Here is a 19022-nt window from a genome sequence, read left to right on the forward strand (position 1 = left end):
AAAAAATAATAATATTCATATACAGCATATAAATAACATCCATTTCTGCTACGGTTTCTTGTCTTATTCCTTGAGTCTCTATATCTTTACCCATTTAGATCTTTTCTCTGCACACCAATTGACCTCCTTCCCACCTGATTTCGGGCTTCTTGATCAAAAATTCTTTCTTTTTTCTGCAGCCAAAAGTTATTATAGTTTACGCATCATAAGATTTATGTCAGACCGGCAGTAGTTTCTAAGTTTCTATAGTTTCCTTTAATATATGTCATAAATTTATTCCAATCACAAATAAACTTTGTATTTTTTTGGTTTCTAATTTTTTGGGTCATTTTGGCCAATTCAACATATTCAAATAATTTTGTTTGCCAATCTCTGACCATTGGAATCTTTGGGCTTTTCCAGTTCTGTGCAATTAATATTCTGGCCGCTACTGTCGAATATTGGAATAGTGTTTTATCCTCCTTTTGGATTTCATCCCCGATTATTCCTAATAGAAAGGCCTCTGGTCTCTTAGGGAAAGTGTATTTGAATATTTTTTTTAACTCATTATAGATCTGATCCCAAAATTTCTTCATCTCATCACAAGTCCACCACATATGGTAGAAATTGCCCTCTTTAATTTTACATTTCCAGCAGGTCTTATTTCCTGTTTTGTACATTTTTCCTAATTTCACAGGTGTAATGTACCACCTATACATCATCTTTTCCAAATTTTCTCTATGTGTGTGCAGTTTAAACTGTTCCTGAGCCAGATGCCTGCTCGGTTTTAGATGAGCTCACTATTACTGGTTTGTGGAGATGCTTTGCATGTATTTATGACTATTTCTGCAAAACTGCTACTTGAAGAAATCCCCAAACCTAATATTTTTAAACTTCAAATGGAGCTCAGGATCCAGTGAGGCAATCAAGCTTCTGCAGTTGAATTAGGAGGCACTGAGAGACGGCAATTTGCTGCTTTAAAGCGAGCCACGGAGGGGGGGCGGATGGTTTGTCCCTCCTCCGTGGCTCACCATGGCTCCCCTTCCTTCCCTCCTCCTTGGCTCGCTTTAAAGCAGCAAAGCCAACGGATCCTGTCCTCTTTGCTACTTTAAAGCGAGCTGCAGAGGGGGAACAGGCGGGAGCCATAGCTCCCAAACCTCCCCAGGGCTTCAGGGGAGTCTGCCGGCTCCCCACCCTGTTAGGATATACTTCCGTTCCACCTTAAAAGGGAACAGGCATGACTGTTGTGTGTCACATGCCTGTTTACTTCCAGCACAGGCTTGCTGGGAACTTCCGTTTGTATATTGCTTTTGCTTTCCTGCCGTTTGCTGGACACGAAGGGAAGCAGACATGTTTTTTCCTTTGTTCCTGAACTATGCTGAATAAACCCCTGTAGATAATGCTTACACATGTCTCTGTCCGCCACTTCCATTGTGAGAAGATTTATTCACTCTGCTGATAGAGCGTATCTGAGGCTTGTGTCGCTGTTTGATGCTGTTCCAAGGGAGACCAGTGATCGTTCAGCTGCCGGCCGGTGGCTGGAGCCAGCTGGGGGCCTGCCTGATGCCCCCGTCTCCCCGGCAGTATCCCCACCCCCAAATAGCAGCCCAGGAATGCAGGGCAACGGCACACAGCCTGCCCGCCACTCCCAAACCTTCCCGGGGTTTCAGGGTAAAGGGGAGGCCGCTGGCAACCCGGGAGGGCGGGGCAACGGCACGTGCCACACTCAGGCAAATTGGCTCCAGGGACCATACATTTGCTCCATAAGACGCACAGACATTTCCCCTTATTTTTAGGAGTAAAAAAATGTGTCTTATGGAGCGAAAAATACGGTAATTTCTAGGGTTTAGAGAGGGTCCCCCCTTAAATCCATAACACCATACAACCTCAGCATAGGATGGAAAGACTCACGGAATTAGCACCCTTAAATATCCTGCTTATCCATTAGTCACAGTCAGGGGCAGTGTATCCCATTTTGCTGCTTGCAGTGAAACAGGAACATGCTGCCCGCCATCTCTGCGGCCTCACCACTAGTGCCACGCCTCTCTAATTTGCATTTCGTGGTGGCGCCCAGAGATCACCGGCTTCCAGTGAGATCTGGAGCTCTCTGGCCGAAACCTCACAAGATCTCACGTGCTCTGGGATGTCTTAAGAGATTTTGGCGAGATCTCACCTGAAACTGGTGCTTTGCCAGTGCTGCAGGCAGCAGAGACGAGACAGGCGCTGCACCCTTCGCTTCTGCCACTTGAGGCAGCCGCTTCAGGGTGCCTCCTCAGTGGGCCGGGCCTGGTCGTAGCTGTGGATCCAGCACAGAGCAAGCTTGTCTCTGTGTCTCCACCTTCCAGCCTGCTTCCACCTCAGCTCATGCCCACTACTCTGGCTATTGTTCTACCCAGCAGCTAAGTGAGGGAGGTGGAGGAAAGGCCCACCCATTAGCCTAGCGGGCACCATCATAGAATTGTGGAGTGGGAAGGGACCCCAAGGGTCATCTAGTCCAACCCCCTACAATGCAGGAATTTCGACTAAAGTGTGCTGGACCTGGGGGTAACCCGAGAAACGCGGTCCAGAACCAGTCCAGAATCCGAAGGTTCCACTAGGAGTCAGTCCGACAGGGCCAAGGCAGGGTACGAGGCAGGAAACCAGGCAAGGACAGGTACAGGATCTCAGGCAAGATCTGGCATACAGCAACATTGCTCCCGCAACCTGGGGCGGGGTCCAACAGCCTTTTATCTTTGTCGGGGTAACGGCCGGTCCTGATCCCCCGGTGACTCACCTCCCTGTTTTGCCCAGAGACAAGCACTCCTCCTGCAAGTACTCAGGTCTTTCCTTCTCTCAGACCTTAGTCTCTGCAGCTTGGGAGACGTCGGTGGGTTACTAGACCCAGAGGCCGCCTCAGCCTCCCCTGACCCAACTGGTAGTGGAGCAGCTATAAGTGATGGCCCAGCTGGAGGCAATGAGGTCATCCCCGCATCTGGAGACAGGGCAGGCTCAGGCCCCTGACTCGGCCCAGCTGGTGTTTGCTGCAGGGGAACCTGTGCAGACTGGGACTCTTCAGGGTCAGGCCCCAGACTTGGTTTAGATGATGCCTGAGGCAAAGGATCCGGTGCGGAATGAGACTCCTCTGGTTCCGAGTCCGAGCCCAAGTCCCAGGCCATCTCATAAAGCATCCATGGCAGACGGCCACTTAGTTGTACTCTTGCCACCTAGCTCACTCTTTCGGGATGCTGATGACACTTAAGTGGCCATCTAAGTTCACTGTCTTAAAAAGAAACTTTCCTGACCAGTCCAGGAACCTCACTGGTTACAGGACCTCGAGAATTGGAAGGGGCTCAGGGCATCAGGGCTCAGGGCGCGGGTGGCGCTGTGGTCTAAACCACTGAGCCTAGGGCTTGCCGATCAACAGGTCAGCGGTTCGAATCCCTGTGACGGGTGAGCTCCTGTTGCTCAGTCTCTGCTCCTGCCAACCTAGCAGTTCAAAAGCATGTCAGTGCAAGTAGATAAATAGGTACCGCTCTGGTGGGAAGGTAAACGGCGTTTCCATGCGCTGCTCTGGTGTCGGTGTTCCGTTGTGCCAGAAGCGGCTTAGCCATGCTGGCCACATGACCTGGAAAAACTGTCTGCAGACAAATGTTGGCTCCCTCGGCCTGTAAAGCGAGATGAGTGCCACAACCCCAAAGTCATTCGCGACTGGACTTAACTGTCAGGGATCCCTGTAAAGGGGTATCATCCAGACTGACTGCCCAAACCCACCACAATATTTAAGGAGAAAAGACCCCCCACCATTTTTCTCTGTCAGTGGTTTTAATAGCTGGAAGACTACTCGAGAGCGCAAAAACATCTTTTCCAAGCTAAGTGCATGGGAGGAATGTAAATAGAGGTCCACAATGCGAAAACAGATTTACATCCTAACAGTTTTCTTCCCTGGTGAAGGAAGCTTCCGTTCTTCTGCCTCCTTCTCAGAACACCTGAGAATTTCTGGGCTTACTTTCAGACCCTCCAAGTGCCCCTATTTCGAGGGACAGTCCCAGATTTACAGAAGCCGTCCTGGTTTCTGGTTTGATACTGAAATGTCGTCCCTGTTTTCACCCCAAATGAGGAGCTGCTTCATCATGTCTTCCTCTGGGCTGCGATTGAAGTGGGCAAAAAACATGAGAGGCACAAATACAAGATGGGTGACACCTGGCTTGAGAGCAGTACATGTGAAAAGGATCTAGGAGTCTTGGTTGACCACAAACTTGACATGAGCCAACAGTGTGACGCGGCAGCTAAAAAAGCCAATGCAATTCTGGGCTGCATCAATAGGAGTATAGCATCTAGATCAAGGGAAGTAATAGTGCCACTGTATTCTGCTCTGGTCAGACCTCACCTGGAGTACTGTGTCCAGTTCTGGGCACCACAGTTCAAGAAGGACACTGACACACTGGAATGTGTCCAGAGGAGGGCAACCAAAATGGTCAAAGGCCTGGAAACGATGCCTTATGAGGAACGGCTAAGGGAGCTGGGCATGTTTAGCCTGGAGAAGAGGAGGTTAAGGGGTGATATGATAGCCATGTTCAAATATATAAAAGGATGTCACATAGAGGAGGGAGAAAGGTTGTTTTCTGCTGCTCCAGAGAAGCGGACACGGAGCAATGGATCCAAACTACAAGAAAGAAGATTCCACCTAAACATTAGGAAGAACTTCCTGACAGTAAGTGCTGTTCGACAGTGGAATTTGCTGCCAAGGAGTGTGGTGGAGTCTCCTCCTTTGGAGGTCTTTAAGCAGAGGCTTGACAACCATATGTCAGGAGTGCTCTGATGGTGTTTCCTGCTTGGCAGGGGGTTGGACTCGATGGCCCTTGTGGTCTCTTCCAACTCTATGATTCTATGATTCTAAGTGGCAGACAACATGGATCAACATGGCCCTCTTGTTTTCCTGTTCCTGCCCAGAGACATAGTTTTATTTTTATTTTTATCCTAAAAATCCCAGCCAAGCCTTATCAGGAAATTAAGGAAGCAGTTTATTAGAAGTTTTATGCATTGGCCTCCATCCTGTGCCACATCGTTTTCATAGAAGACACTAAACATGATCAACTGGTCTATATAAGCACTAATTAGGAGTATGTGTGTCATCTTAGCTGCATTCTTAAATTGCATCAGCCGGCACTTATACCACCGCTGTTTAATTAGCAGGTCTCCTGTGGCCAATGCTGTTTAGTTCTGCTGCCTGGAGCATTATGTCCTGCAATTGCAAGGCACATGCTTCTAGAATCATAGGATTCTGTGATGAAACACATAATAGAGACAAAATAACCCATAGGTGTTACTTTTGTTAAAAAACCAGAAGCCATTTTATTGGGTATAGTGGGTGAAGAGATACCAAGGGAAGATAAAAGACTGTTCATGTATTTTACAACAGCGGCAAGAATCCTTTTAGCCCCAAAATGGAAACAGCAAGAAGTACCAACGAAATAAGAGTGGCAGATGAAGATGATGGACTTTGCGGAACTGGCAAAGCTGGCAGGAAAAATCCGAAACCAGCGTGATCAAGTATTCCAAAAGGACTGGAGTAAATTTATACGATATTTGAAAGATTACTGCAAGCAATTAGCATCACTAGCAGGATTGTTTGAAGACTCGTAATGAGAAGCTCTCTCCCTTTTTATTTTAACCTAAATTTTAATGCCTTTTTGTAATGAGTGAATCTAGAATTGGAAAACGTATATAAAATGCAATGATATGAAGGCTGATTTCGAAAGCCATGAGGCGGGAGGAAAGGAAGTCAATGGGCTCTAAAGAGCCAGAGAAGTAAAGTGGATAACAATGATATGATTGTATATTATTAAATGGAAAACTAATAAAAATTATATACAAAAAAAGAAAAAGAAGAAATAACCCATACATTCAGGTAAACAAACTGGTTCCTATTTTTTTAAAACAACAACAACAACAGCAACCCAGTATGCCCATGTAGGTAAAACTTCATTTACTTTCCATACATTTCCCGGAATGGGTTGACACACAATCCCTCTTCTTCCTAGGAAATCCTGGAAACTGTAGTTCTCTGAGGAGACTAGGGGCTTCCTAACTACTCTCAGCACTCTTAACAAACTACAGTTCCCAGGATTCTTTGCAGGGGGGAAGCCATTAATGTGCAATGCATACGATGGTTCCGTCAACTTGGGAATCAGCACACAGGCACAGAGAAAATGGAAGAACTTGGATCAGGCTGATTGGGGAATTTTTCGTGCTTTGGCAAGTTAACTCAAGCAATTTAACCATGTTCAAAGTGGTAATATGACATCTGCAGAGAGCACTCTCAGGTGCTGCCTTCTGTTTTGCTTTTTCCAGCATGAAGCTGCTGACTAAGGATGTCAGGGAATACTGACAGAAATAGGAATTTTTACCACTCGTGAAATATGAAGCAGCAAATAACCACTCATACAATTGTTGTTGTTTAGCCGATTAGTCGTGTCCAACTCTTCGTGACCCCATGGACCAGAGCACGCCAGCCTCCCGCAGTTTGGTCAAACTCATGCTGGTAGCTTTGTGAACACTGTCCAACCACCTCATCTTACGTTCCAGGTTCCTATGCAATATTTTTCTTTACAGCATTGGACTTTCGCTTCCAGGCATATCCGCAACTGAGCGACCTTTCGGCTTTGGCCCAGCCACTTCATCAGCTCTGAATCTACTTGTACTTGTCCTCCGCTCTTCCCCAGTAGCATGTTGGACGCCTTCCGACCCGGGGGGCTTATCTTCCAGCATCATAATTTTTATATGCCTGTTGTCTTTGTCCATGGAGTTTTCTTGGCAGGGATACTGGAGTGGCTTGCCGGTTCCCGCTCCAGGTGGATCACGTTTGGTCAAAACTCTCCACTATGACCTGTCCATCTTGGGTGGCCCTGCACAGCATAGTTCATAGCTTCTCTGAGTTATTCAAGCCCCTTTGCCACTGCAAGGCAGTGATCCATGAAGCGGACTCATACAATGCAATGTAACTAATAAAGAACTTCATTTTGGGGGGGTGTTAAAAGAAAAGAGGGACGTGGGTGGTGCTGTGGGTTAAACCACAGAACCTAGGACCTGCCGATCGAAAGGTCGGCGGTTCGAATCCCGTCGTTTGGGTGAGCTCCCGTCGTTTGGTCCCAGCTCCTGCCCACCTAGCAGTTCGAAAGCACCTCTAAGTGCAAGTAGATAAATAGGGACCGCTTTCTAGCGGGAAGGTAAATGGCATTTCCATGTGTGGCGCTGGTGCTGGCTCACCAGATGCAGCTTCATCACGCTGGCCACGTGACCCAGAAGTGTCTTCGGACAGCGCCGGCTCCCGGCCTCTTGAGCGAGATGAGCGAGCAACCCTAGAGTCTTTTCTTTTACCCTAAATCTCTTTTCTGATGAGAACAGCTTTTGCATCTCACTTGGAAACGAAGGACCCAGAGTCTGGAGGAAGAATGGGGAGGCACACAATGCCAGATGCTTGAAGTCCAATGTGAAGTTTCCACAGTCTGTGTTGATTTGGGGAGCCATGTCATCATCTGGTGTTGGTCCACTGTGCTTCATTAAGTCCAGGGTCAATGCAGCCATCTACCAAGAGATTTTGGAGCACTTCATGCTTCCTCCCGCAGACGAGCTTTATGGGGATGCTGATTTCATTTTCCAGCAGGACTTTGTCACCTGCCCACAGTGCCAAAAGTACCAAAACCTGGTTCAATGCCCATGGGATTACTGTGCTTGATTGGCCAGCAAACTTGCCTGACCTGAACCCCATAGAGAATCTATGGGGCATTGCCAAGAGAAAGATGAGAGACATGAGACCGAGCAATGCAGAAGAGCTGAAGGCTGCTATTGAAGCACCCTGGTCTTCCATAGCACCTCAGCAGTGCCACAGGCTGATAGCATCCATGCCATGCCACATTGAGGCGGTAATTGATGCAAAAGGGGCCCAAACCAAGCACTGAGTACATGTGCATGCTTCTACTTCTCAGAGGTCCAATATTGCTCTAATTGCAGTCCTTGTTTTGCTGATTTCATTTAATATTCTAATTTTCTGAGATTGTTAATTTGGGGTTTTCATCAGCTGTACACCATAAACATCACAATTGTAACAAATAAAGGCTTGACATATCTCGCTTTGAATGTCATGAGTTTATCTCATATATTAGTTTCACCTTTTAAGTTGCATTACTGAAATAAATGAACTTTTCCACAATATTCTGTTTTTTCGAGTTTCACCTGTAGTTAATGAAACTTTATCTGAAGTCTCAGATACATCAAGCCACGTGCACCATTTTATATGCATTTCCTCTACCTCGTGTACAATGAATATCCTATGTTGAAATGGAAACCATTCCCTGGAAATGTAACTGTAATGAATATAGGGGTTGCTCGTGCGTAAGTTGCCGCCACTCCTGGCTATGTTGCCTTGTTAAACCTTTTCTATCTGGACAGCCCTTCACTTCGTGGCTGCCTCAGTCGCTAGCAGAATCCATCAGTGGGCGTTTCTTAAACCTTTTCCAGCATAAAAGCTGTTTGACGCCAAGTCTCCTCCTACTCTCCCTGCGCGGAAGTCTTCTGCGCAGGAAGGGTGTGGGTAGTGGAGGACCCGTGCTCTCCCCGCTGGTCTCCAGCGAGGAGTCCTGGAGCCCCCCCCCCCCCGCCGATTCCCCCATCTGCCCCCCTTTATCCCTGGTGTTACGCTGATTTCCTTCCCCAGCTGATGAGCTGCCTCTCTCCCTGCTGGGCCCCTCTCCAGCATCACTTGAGAGCCTTGCCTCCGCCTCTGGCTCCGATGTCAGTTCCCTGACAGTAACCTTCTTGCGCAAAAGTATGATTCCCAAGGGCCCAATTCCAAATTACCCAATCCTGTTAGCATGGTAAAATTCAGAACTGTATCGTGCAATATTCATCTCTCGTAATTCCTTTTCTCTCCCCACTCCTGGGAAAGGATTAAGCGATATATTAGCTTAATCACCTTGATTGTACCCACCTTTGACATACCCAGAGGTCGCAATCTCTCACACCCACTTAATGCCAACACCCATCTGCAAAGCCCCAGGCAATTCATGACTTACCTTCCTTAAGTGTAGGTCCAACACCAAGGCGAGGGGAGCAAGGGAAGCCTAAAACTTTCACCAAAGGGGTAGATAAGATACAGCGTGTCCTTTGTTCGGAGTTCTCTTACCTGTCGGCTTCAGACACCAGGGGACCCCTGTTGTATTTCCTAACAAAGAAAGTACGGCTTCTGATATTTTGGTCTTGGACTGTCATCCATACTCACAAGGGAGTATGGAAGATCTACACAGGTTCTTTGGACGCAGGAGAGAGCTTAACTGGACACTTTCTCTCTCTCTCTCTGGGTTTTCATATATCACTGACGAAAACAGGGGCAGAGATTGCTGGTGTTTGTTTATTTGCCCCATGTCAGAACGGAAACCAACCCAGCAACTGAAATCAGAACTGTATTTGCTGCTGCTGCTATTGTTTTCAGTCCACAAATGGTACATAATCAATTTCTTCTTTCCACACTTTGCACTGTGTTTGCTTTGCACGGAATAATGTTACATGAAATTTTGCCGTAGTGGCAGTGGGATAAATAACATAGTTTCTGTCGGAAGAGCTGAATTGCAGTGGAACAGAAACGACGTTACATGTGACAAATACCGGGGTGGAGCAGAAATTGGTGGCTTTTTTACGTCCCTAGTTGGAGCATGCGTAGATTGAACCTCGCCAACTAAATTAGTGGTTCAGAGTGGATCCATACCAGTGGGACTGGATCCCTTACCCTCATCGCTGGCCTTGTATTTGATTCTGCACTGTAGTGGGATATATAATTGTTGTTGTTGTTGTTGTTGTTGCAGTTTGTGCAGACTTGTTTATCAATCTGATGTGGCTTTTCCTAGTTGTGTTTTCTTAAGTTTTAAAAATGCTAAAAGAGGGAGAAATGAAAGGGTAGGAAAGAATCATATGGAACTTTATTAAGGGGAAGAACTGAACTGTGAGAAGCTGTTGATGTGGGCTTCCTTTAAAGGTGTTAAATTGAAGCCCCGTCATATCACAACATTTTAAACAGCCATCACTTCCCCCCAAGAATCCTGGGAACTGTGATGAGGGTTGTTAGGAGACCCCTATTCCCCTTACAGGGCTATAATCCCTGGGGAAAGGGATGGATTCTTAAATCACTCTGGGAATTGTAGAATAGGGGTCTCCAAACAACTATCAGCACCCTGAACAAACCCCAGTTCCCAGGATTATTTGCAAGACGAAGCCATGACTGTATAAAGAAGAAGAATTTCGATTTGATATCCCACTTTATCACTACCCGAAGGAGTCTCAAAGCGGCTAACATTCTCCTTTCCCTTCCTCCCCCACAACAAACACTCTGTGAGGTGAGTGGGGCTGAGAGACTTCAGAGAAGTGTGACTGGCCCAAGGTCACCCAGCAGCTGCATGTGGAGGAGCAGAGACGTGAACCCGGTTCCTCAGATTATGAGTCTACCACTCTTAACCACTACACCACACTGGCTCCCAGTGGCATGGTACTGTTTTAAATGTCTATAGGTTCCTAGTTCACATTTTCAGAGATGTATCCCTGGCAAGTATATAGTAACAGGGATGGAGGTGGTGCTGTGGTCTAAACCACTGAGCCTCTTGGGCTTGCTGATCAGAAGGTCAGCGGTTCAAATCGCCGCGACGGGGTGAGCTCCCGTTGCTCTCTTCCAGCTCCTGCCAACCTAGCAGTTCAAAAGCACATCAGTGCAAGTAAATAAATAGGTACCACTGTGGCAGGAAGGTAAACAGCGTTTCTGTGCACTCTGGCTTCTGTCACAGTGTTCTGTTGCGCCAGAAGTGGTTTAGTCATGCTGGCCACAGGACACGGAAAGCTGTCTGTGGACAAAGGCCAGCTCCCTCGACCTGAAAGCGAGATGAGCGCCACAACCCCATAGTTGCCTTTGACTGGACTTAACCATCCAGGAGTCCTTTACCTTTTTACCGGACTGCAAGTAGATCAAACCTGTCCATTCTGAAGGAAATCAGCCCTGAGTGCTCACTGGAAGGACAGATCCTGAAGCTGAGGCTCCAATACTTTGGCCACCTCATGAGAAGAGAAGAATCCCTGGGAAAGACCCTGATGTTGGGAAAGATGGAGGGCACAAGGAGAAGGGCACGACAGAGGACAAGATGGTTGGACATTGTTCTCGAAGGTACCAACATGAGTTTGACCAAACTGCAGGAGGCAGTGGATGACAGGAATGCCTGGTGTGCTCTGGTCCATGGGGTCACGAAGAGGCGGACATGACTAAACGACTAAACAACAACAGCAACACCACCTACTGGTGAGAGATGCTATTGCTGAGGTTGCAGAAACCACCTCCAGATAAACCCAAGCTTGCATTGCTGTAATAATGTGCAATAATGCTGTTTGAGAGAGAGATTACAGACGCGTCTCAAGCCAAAAGTCAGAGGCTGTGCACAGAGTAGCTAAATTGGTGAGTAAAACCAGAGATGGCTGTGCAAGACAAATACACATATAACTAAAAAATCATACATATAGATATCTCCACGGTGCAACCCTATGCATGTTTGCACAGCTGCAGTTCAAAGGGACCCTACTCCTGGGTAAGGAAGCAGGGAGAATTTCAGTTCAGTTTCAAACCTATGAAATTCAACGTTTGCAAAGCAGTGTGAAAATCAAAGCACAGCCATTCTTTGAAATTCACACCCACCTGAGTTTTGCGATGCAGCTATTCCATCAGAGTGCGCAAAAAATTGCATATATTTGGAGAAAGTATTCATAAAACGGATGTATTAGTGAAAATAATGCACAAAAGTACATTGCACGAGGAGAACTTGCTTGCAAGGATGTGTACATTGGTACAAAACTACACACAGAAGCGTGTTCATTAGAGATCCACGCCAAAATCCTGGAGAAAGTTTGTGAGGATTTCCTTGTTGTTGTTGTTGTTGTTAATTGCTGTAGAAATGTGGAGAACTGAATTTAAGATTGGGAAACAGAAAAGTCCTCATCAAATCCATCCTCGTTTTAGTGCAGTTGGGCAGGGTTTTGCACACAGAGAGGAAATGGTCAGTTAACATTGTCCAACAACTTTAGTAAGCCAAATAGAAGCATAGCTGTCAACTTCCAGATTTGAAAATAAGGGACCAGCAGCCTTGAAAGTAAGGGACCTGCAGCCTTGAAAATAAGGGACCTGCAACCTCACCTGTCCCAGGCACTCCAGTCTTCCTGTCCTCCTGCAGTCTGGTCAAACTCATGCTGGTAGCTTCGAGAACACAAACCAACCAACTTTGTAACCAGAGGTTCAACTGAATAGAATCTGAATCACATGCACCACAAGGCCTATGCAGCCTCAACTTAAGATGGCTCCCCAGCCTGGCTTTGCACTGCAAAGTTTGCAGCAGCACGTGCAACAAAATGGCGTCCAGCATTCAAAAAACCCCTCAGCTTGCATTAACTAGCCACACACAAGGCATGCAAGCTCCACCCCCCAGTCGTTCTTAGACTTCTTATTGGGTGAGCAACACAGCCAAGCAACACAGTTGGAGCCTCCCTCCTCCCTGGCCGGCAGGGAGGGAGGGAGAGGAGCTGCTTCCTTTGGAACCCGGGAAATTTAAGGGACATCATCAATAAGGGACAGCAGCGGGACATGGCACTGGAATAAGGGACTGTCCCTTCAAATAAGGGACACTTGACAGCTATGAATAGAAGGTGTGAACTGAGGAGAAGCTTCCTTTTTCTTTCTCCAAAATCTGTCAACAGAGAAATTCTAGCCTGCATTCAGTGGTGGTTTTGCACCAAGCAGAAATCAGTTATGCCCATGCAAAGCTGGGCATCCATTTTCCATCCCTACCCCCCAACATAACTGCCTCCTGCAGCCCCCGATAACCCATGCTATTCCAGAAAGGACACCCCACCCTCACCCCCAGTTCTCAGAAGCATATTTTTTGGGAGAAGGCAGGGTGGTGATGCTCAGCTGCAGTAGGTAGCGGGGTTCATTAAAAAAATCAAGGCCTCGTCTTGCACAAAGAGAAGTGGTTTCCGCTAGTGCAAAGCCCCTATTGGGGGGGAAATACAACCCCGTCTGAAATTGAGATGCCTGAGATTTGAGAAGGCAACTGGCCTGAAATGGAAAAGCTGGATTATTTTAGCAGGCACACTGGCTTTTTAAAGAAACCAGCATTTTATTCCTAGTCTGTTGCCAACTCTGAGAATGGCAACCCAGGTTTGGGCAGGGTTATGAGCACTGCTCCTAATTCTGATTGGGAAAGCAGGCTAAAAATGCTTTGGGGCGGGAATGGGGTGGGGCTGGGGGCTTCTCTTTCTCAAGAGCTTCTCTTTCTCTGTAGCTTTAGAATGGTAACTTTAAGAGCTTGAGCTTGCTTTCCCCTCCTCCCTCCCATTCCTTCTTTCCATGTGTGTCGTGCCTTTTTCACTTGTGAGCCTGTGATTAGGGACTGTCTTAATACTGATCTTTTTATTTGTCGCCACTGCCTTAGAATATCAGTTGTTGGGGGAACACAAGCGGAACAGGGTTCAATTGCTTGAATACCCAGCTCAGCTTCTTGTTTATGGCCTAAGTATGGGTAACAAAAAAGGGATGCGGGTGGCGCTGTGGGTTAAACCACTGAGCCTAGGACTTGCCAATCAGAAGGTCAGCGGTTCGAATCCCTGCGAAGGGGTGAGCTCTCGTTGCTTGGTCCCTGCTCCTGCCAACCTAGCAGTTCGAAAGCACGTCAAAGTGCAAGTAGATAAATAGGTACCGCTCCGGCGGGAAGGTAAATGGCATTTCCGTGTGCCAGAAGTGGCGTAGTCCTGCTGGCCACATGACCCAGAAGCTGTACGCCGGCTCCCTCAGCCAATAAAGCGAGATGAGCGCCACAACCCCAGAGTCGGCCACGACTGGACCTAATGGTCAGGGGTCCCTTTACCTTTATGGGTAACAAAGGAAGTGGCTCTGTGCCAGAGGGCAAATGGGTGCCCAGGACAAAAGGTTGAGTTGAGGTATGTGAATGCTGGGCTGGAAGCAGGCTGCAGGCAGATGTCCAAGAGGGAGAGACATGCTTGATTTCTGCTGGAATCCAAGGCTGGGAGGAAACAAGAGCTTCTTGGGGTGTTCATGCTGTGAGCGTCTCAGGCTCATGTTGTATAGATGTTTAAGTAAACCATATATCATAAAGACACCACAGTCTCTGCTGACCCTCATCCAAGGAAAACAAAACCTTGCAAAGCGCCAGGAACCCCTGGAATCTTGCACCACTCAGAGATTGGGGTGGCTTGCAACATTACGTTCTTTTCTCCCTGTCATTGTGCCAGTCAAACTTGCAGCCTCCCCGAAACTGGATTCAGTTTAAAAAAGAAAAGGAAAGCAACTGCAAATAACATATTGTCTGAACCTTGCAACATTTCACAAGAGCACAGAGCGTACTGCCGCAGCTTTGAACTCTGTCCTTTCGTCTTTAATCTCTTGCTATCTGTAAGCACTGCAGAAAGTTACAACCTGTAAAGCAGGGAGCGCCTTTGGGGTGAAATGAGATAAGCTATCACAAATACCTAGAAGTAAATTTATGATGACAATCCGTGGCACGTAACGCTAGTTCTGCTCAGGGCCAGATCTAGATTTGATGAGGCCCTAAGCTACTGAAGGTAATGGGGCCCTTTAGATGTCCAGCTGTCCTTTGTCAACAACAAATTGTCGCTGGTTTTTTTGTGTTGACAATAATAAATAAATAAATAAATAAATAATAAATATAATAATAATAATAATAATAATAATAATAATAATAATAATATATTATTATTTGTACCCTGCCCATCTGGCTGGGTTTCCCCAGCCACTCTGGGCGGCTTCCAACAAAGATGAAAGATACACTAAAATGTCACATATTAAAAACTTCCCTGAACAGGGCTGCCTTCAGATGTCTTCTGAATGTCAGGTAGTTGTTTATCGCTTTGACATCTGATGGGAGGGCGTTCCACAGGGCGGGCGCCACTACCGAGAAGGCCCTCTGCCTGCTTCCCTGTAACTTGGCCTCTCGCAGTGAGGGAACCCTCGGAGCTGGACCTCAGTGTCCGGGCAGAACGATGGGGGAGGAGACGCTCCTTCAGGTATACTGGACCGAGGCCGTTTAGGGCTTTCAAGGTCAGCACCAACACTTTGAATTGTGCTCGGAAACGTACTGGGAGCCAATGTAGGTCTTTCAAGACCGGTGTTATATGGTCTCGGCGGCCGCTCCCAGTCACCAGTCTAGCTGCCGCGTTCTGGATTAGTTGTAGTTTCCGGTTCACCTTCAAAGGAAGCCCCACGTAGAGCACATTGCAGTAGTCCAAGCGGGAGATAACCAGAGCATGCACCACTCTGGCGAGAGTGGTAATATGGTAATTTATGGACCTAATAGGAGACTGCACGACACAAGACACTGTTGCTGTATGTAGGTTTTATTTTATTTGTCTTTTATCTTATATTTTGGAAATGTACATCCAGGTTTTTTCCTTTAAATTTTTTTGGGGCCCTCAAGGGAGTGGGGCCCTAAGCTATAGCTTGTTTAGCTTATACGTAAGGGACGTGGGTGGCGCTGTGGGTTAAACCACAAAGCCTAGGACTTGCCGATCAGAAGGTCGGCGGTTCAAATCCCCGCGACAGGGTGAGCTCCCGTTGCTCGGTCCCTGCTCCTGCCAACCTAGCAGTTCAAAAGCATGTCAAAGTGCAAGTAGATAAATAGGTACCGCTCCGATGGGAAGGTAAACGGTGTTTCCTGCACTGCTCTGGTTTGCCAGAAGTGGCTTAGTCATGCTGGCCACATGACCCGGAAGCTGTACGCCGACTCCCTCGGCCAGTAAAGCGAGATGAGCGCTGCAACCCCAGAGTCGGTCACAACTGGACCTAATGGTCAGGGGTCCCTTTACCTTTATCTAAATCCAGAACCAGCTCTGCTCTGGGTAGACTCATTGAAATGAATGGACATGGCTAACTTAGGCCTGTTAATTTCACAGAATCATAGAATCAATGGGTCCCAATGATCATTTAGTCCATCCCCCTGAAATGCAGGAATCTTGAACCCACGACCTTGAGATTAAGATGCTCCACAGCAGCAAGAATACTCATCGCTAAGTATTGGAAGACACAAGATCTACCCACTCTGGAAGAATGGCAGATGAAGGTGATTGACTTCATGGAATTGGCTGAGATGACTGGCAGAATCCGAGACCAGGGAGAAGAGTCGGTGAAAGAAGACTGGGAGAAATTTAAAGACTACTTAAAGAAATATTGTAAAATTAATGAATGTTAGAAAGATGTTGGATAGAAACTAAGCGGTTTCCAGCTGTAATGATTTAGGAGATATGAAAAAAGGATTATAAATGGGTAAAAGTTTAATGGTAAGGATTTGCTGAACTAACAAACTGAAATGGAATACAAAGAAGGGAAGTATGAGGAGGTCGGAGGAAATAAGGGTATGGAAGTTATGTTATTGAAAATTAATGTGTGTTTTTAACTGATTATTTTGTATGTTTATTTTTTATTTTTTCTTATATTCAAAATTTTTTCTCAATAAATATCTTTTTTAAAAAAGAGAGAGATTAAGATGCTCTACTGACTCAGCTATCCTCTGAGATAAATGGGTCTACTCTGAGTAGGGCTATTCTGGGATACAACCCATGGATGGATTTAAAGTTTAATACTTGTCTATTTCTCATCACTTGTTGCAGCAATATTTTATCACTTTTTTTGGGGGGGTGTTAGCCCAGTGAACACTAATTGCATTTCTACTTTATTGCAGAACCACCTCATGCAGTGAATTGTTCTCTTTTCCCCTCGCCCCATTTCCCCCCGCAGCATTGCAGTACAGTGGTACCTCGGGTTAAGTACTTAATTCGTTCCAGAGGTCCGTTCTTAACCTGAAACTGTTCTTAACCTGAGGCACCACTTTAGCTAATGGGGCCCCCCGCTGCCACCGCGCCGGCGGAGCACGATTTCTGTTCTCATCCTGAAGCAAAGTTCTTAACCCGAAGCACTATTTCTGGGTTAGTGGAGTCTGTAACCTGAAGCGTATGTAACCTGAAGCGTATGTAACCCAAGGTACCACTGTACTCATTTACCTTGTTCTCCCAACACACACAGCACAGGACTCGAATATTTTGTTGTTTGGTGCTAAAAATAAACTTTCAGGCTTTCTCCTGCTCCTCCCCCCCCCTCTTCCCCCAAAAAATCATCTGGGAAAGGCTTTCAGTCACCTCTGGCATACAGAATTTCTTTTGCAAAACTTTTTGCCGGTGTCCGAATGGACATAACCTTTGGGGGCAAGGAAAAGGTAAGAGTTCAGTCACCTAGGTGAGGTGAAGCAATCACAGACAGCCTTTTGCAGCCTCCTTTGTTTTCCCAGTTGTGTAACAGTTTGCTGAATAACAAGCATCAGATGGGGGGGGGATCAATTTGGGGGAGGGGGATGGTTCGGCCTCTTTGCTTAAATGGGTGGCTACCAAAGTAAACACTGATTTCCAATTAGAACGCGATTCCAGAGGAGGGAAGATCAGAGAGCCTTTGGCTGCGTCCTCCATACACTGTGCACTGCCACGAACCAGAGTTGGGATTGGGATGGAAACCTCTTAGATCAGTGGTTCCCAATTAAGGGTCTGGGGACCCCTGGAGGGGTCTGAGAAATGCACCTAGGGGGTCCACAGCTGCATCCCTTGCCTCCCCCAACTAAATTTCTGTCATGTTTGCATGGTAAGATCGCACATTTTATGGTCTGCTTTATCGCTGTGTGATTTTTTTTCAATATAACGGCCAAAATCGGTTCTGAAATCACACAGCGGATGCTCGGGTTGCGAATGTGTTCCATGCGCATAGCTGTCAACTTTTCTTGCGAGGAATCTTATTCGGAATAAGGGAATTTCCCTTTAAAAAAGTGAAACGTTGACAGCTATGTCTGTGCGGGAGGCACGTTCGCAACCCGCAGTGTTCGCAACCCATGCCTGCACACACGCGGGTTGCGATTTGGCGCCTCTGCGCATGCGCGACCGCCAAAACCCGAAGTAACCCATTCCGGTACTTCTGGGTTTCGGCGGTCCACAACCCAAAAAAACGCAACCTGAAGCGTCTGTGTTATATACTGAGTTGAATAGGATCCAAACTGCAGCAGTCTGATTGGTCCTAGAACAATAGGATCCAAATTGCAGCAGTCTGATTGGTCCTAGAACAATAGGATTCAGAATGCAGCAGTCTGATTGGTCCAAGAACAATGCAGCAGTATGATTGGTTGGCAGGAACCACCCAATCCTGCTCCATATAGAAGTGAATCCACCACCTGATTGGCTTACAGTAGAATTCCAGAATTAGCCAATCATGTGCAGCCCATTGTGTAAATAATGTATATAAAGCAGATACTTTGAGGGGACATCCCTTCATTCCTCCTCACCACTTTGAGCTGAATAAAGAGCATGAAATCACTTTGCGACTCTGAGTATATTTCAGTCTGTAACCCGAGGTATGACTGTCATGGTTTTGACCCGGCAATACACAGCAATATATCGCTCCTTGCATGAGGGAGAGCAGGCCAGCTGATTTCAAGGCGCCACTGATATCACACGATGATAACGCTGCTTATCTGAGCCTCGAGGTGCTGCCTTCCCCTAATGCTGACAGAGAACAGGGCAGCTAATTGCAGCTAAAGGCACCGTGGCACCACCTTCCCCTGGCACTGAGGCCAAGCAGCTATTCTCAGTCAGCAGTTAAGCGGCAGGTGATTCAGCGCCTCCAGGACTGCTTCTTCCCTCATCCCCATGCTTATATTTATAAAATTTCCGGTTCTCAAATCCATCTTTTATTGAGAATTTTTATGTTTACTTCTTCTTCTTCTTTGCAATTGTAGAACTCCAAGGATCATCCAGTCCGGGCATCCCCAAACTCGTCCCTCCAGATGTTTTGGGACTACAATTCCCATCATCCCTGACCACTGGTTCTGTTAGCTAGGGATGACAGGAGTTGTAGTCTCAAAACAGCTGGAGGGCTGAGTTTGGGGATGCCTGATCCAGTCCAACCCCCTGCTATGAAG

Source organism: Podarcis liolepis, assembly GCF_965112155.1.
Source record: "Podarcis liolepis genome assembly, chromosome: 12".
In the NCBI taxonomy this organism is placed as follows: Eukaryota; Metazoa; Chordata; class Lepidosauria; order Squamata; family Lacertidae; genus Podarcis; species Podarcis liolepis.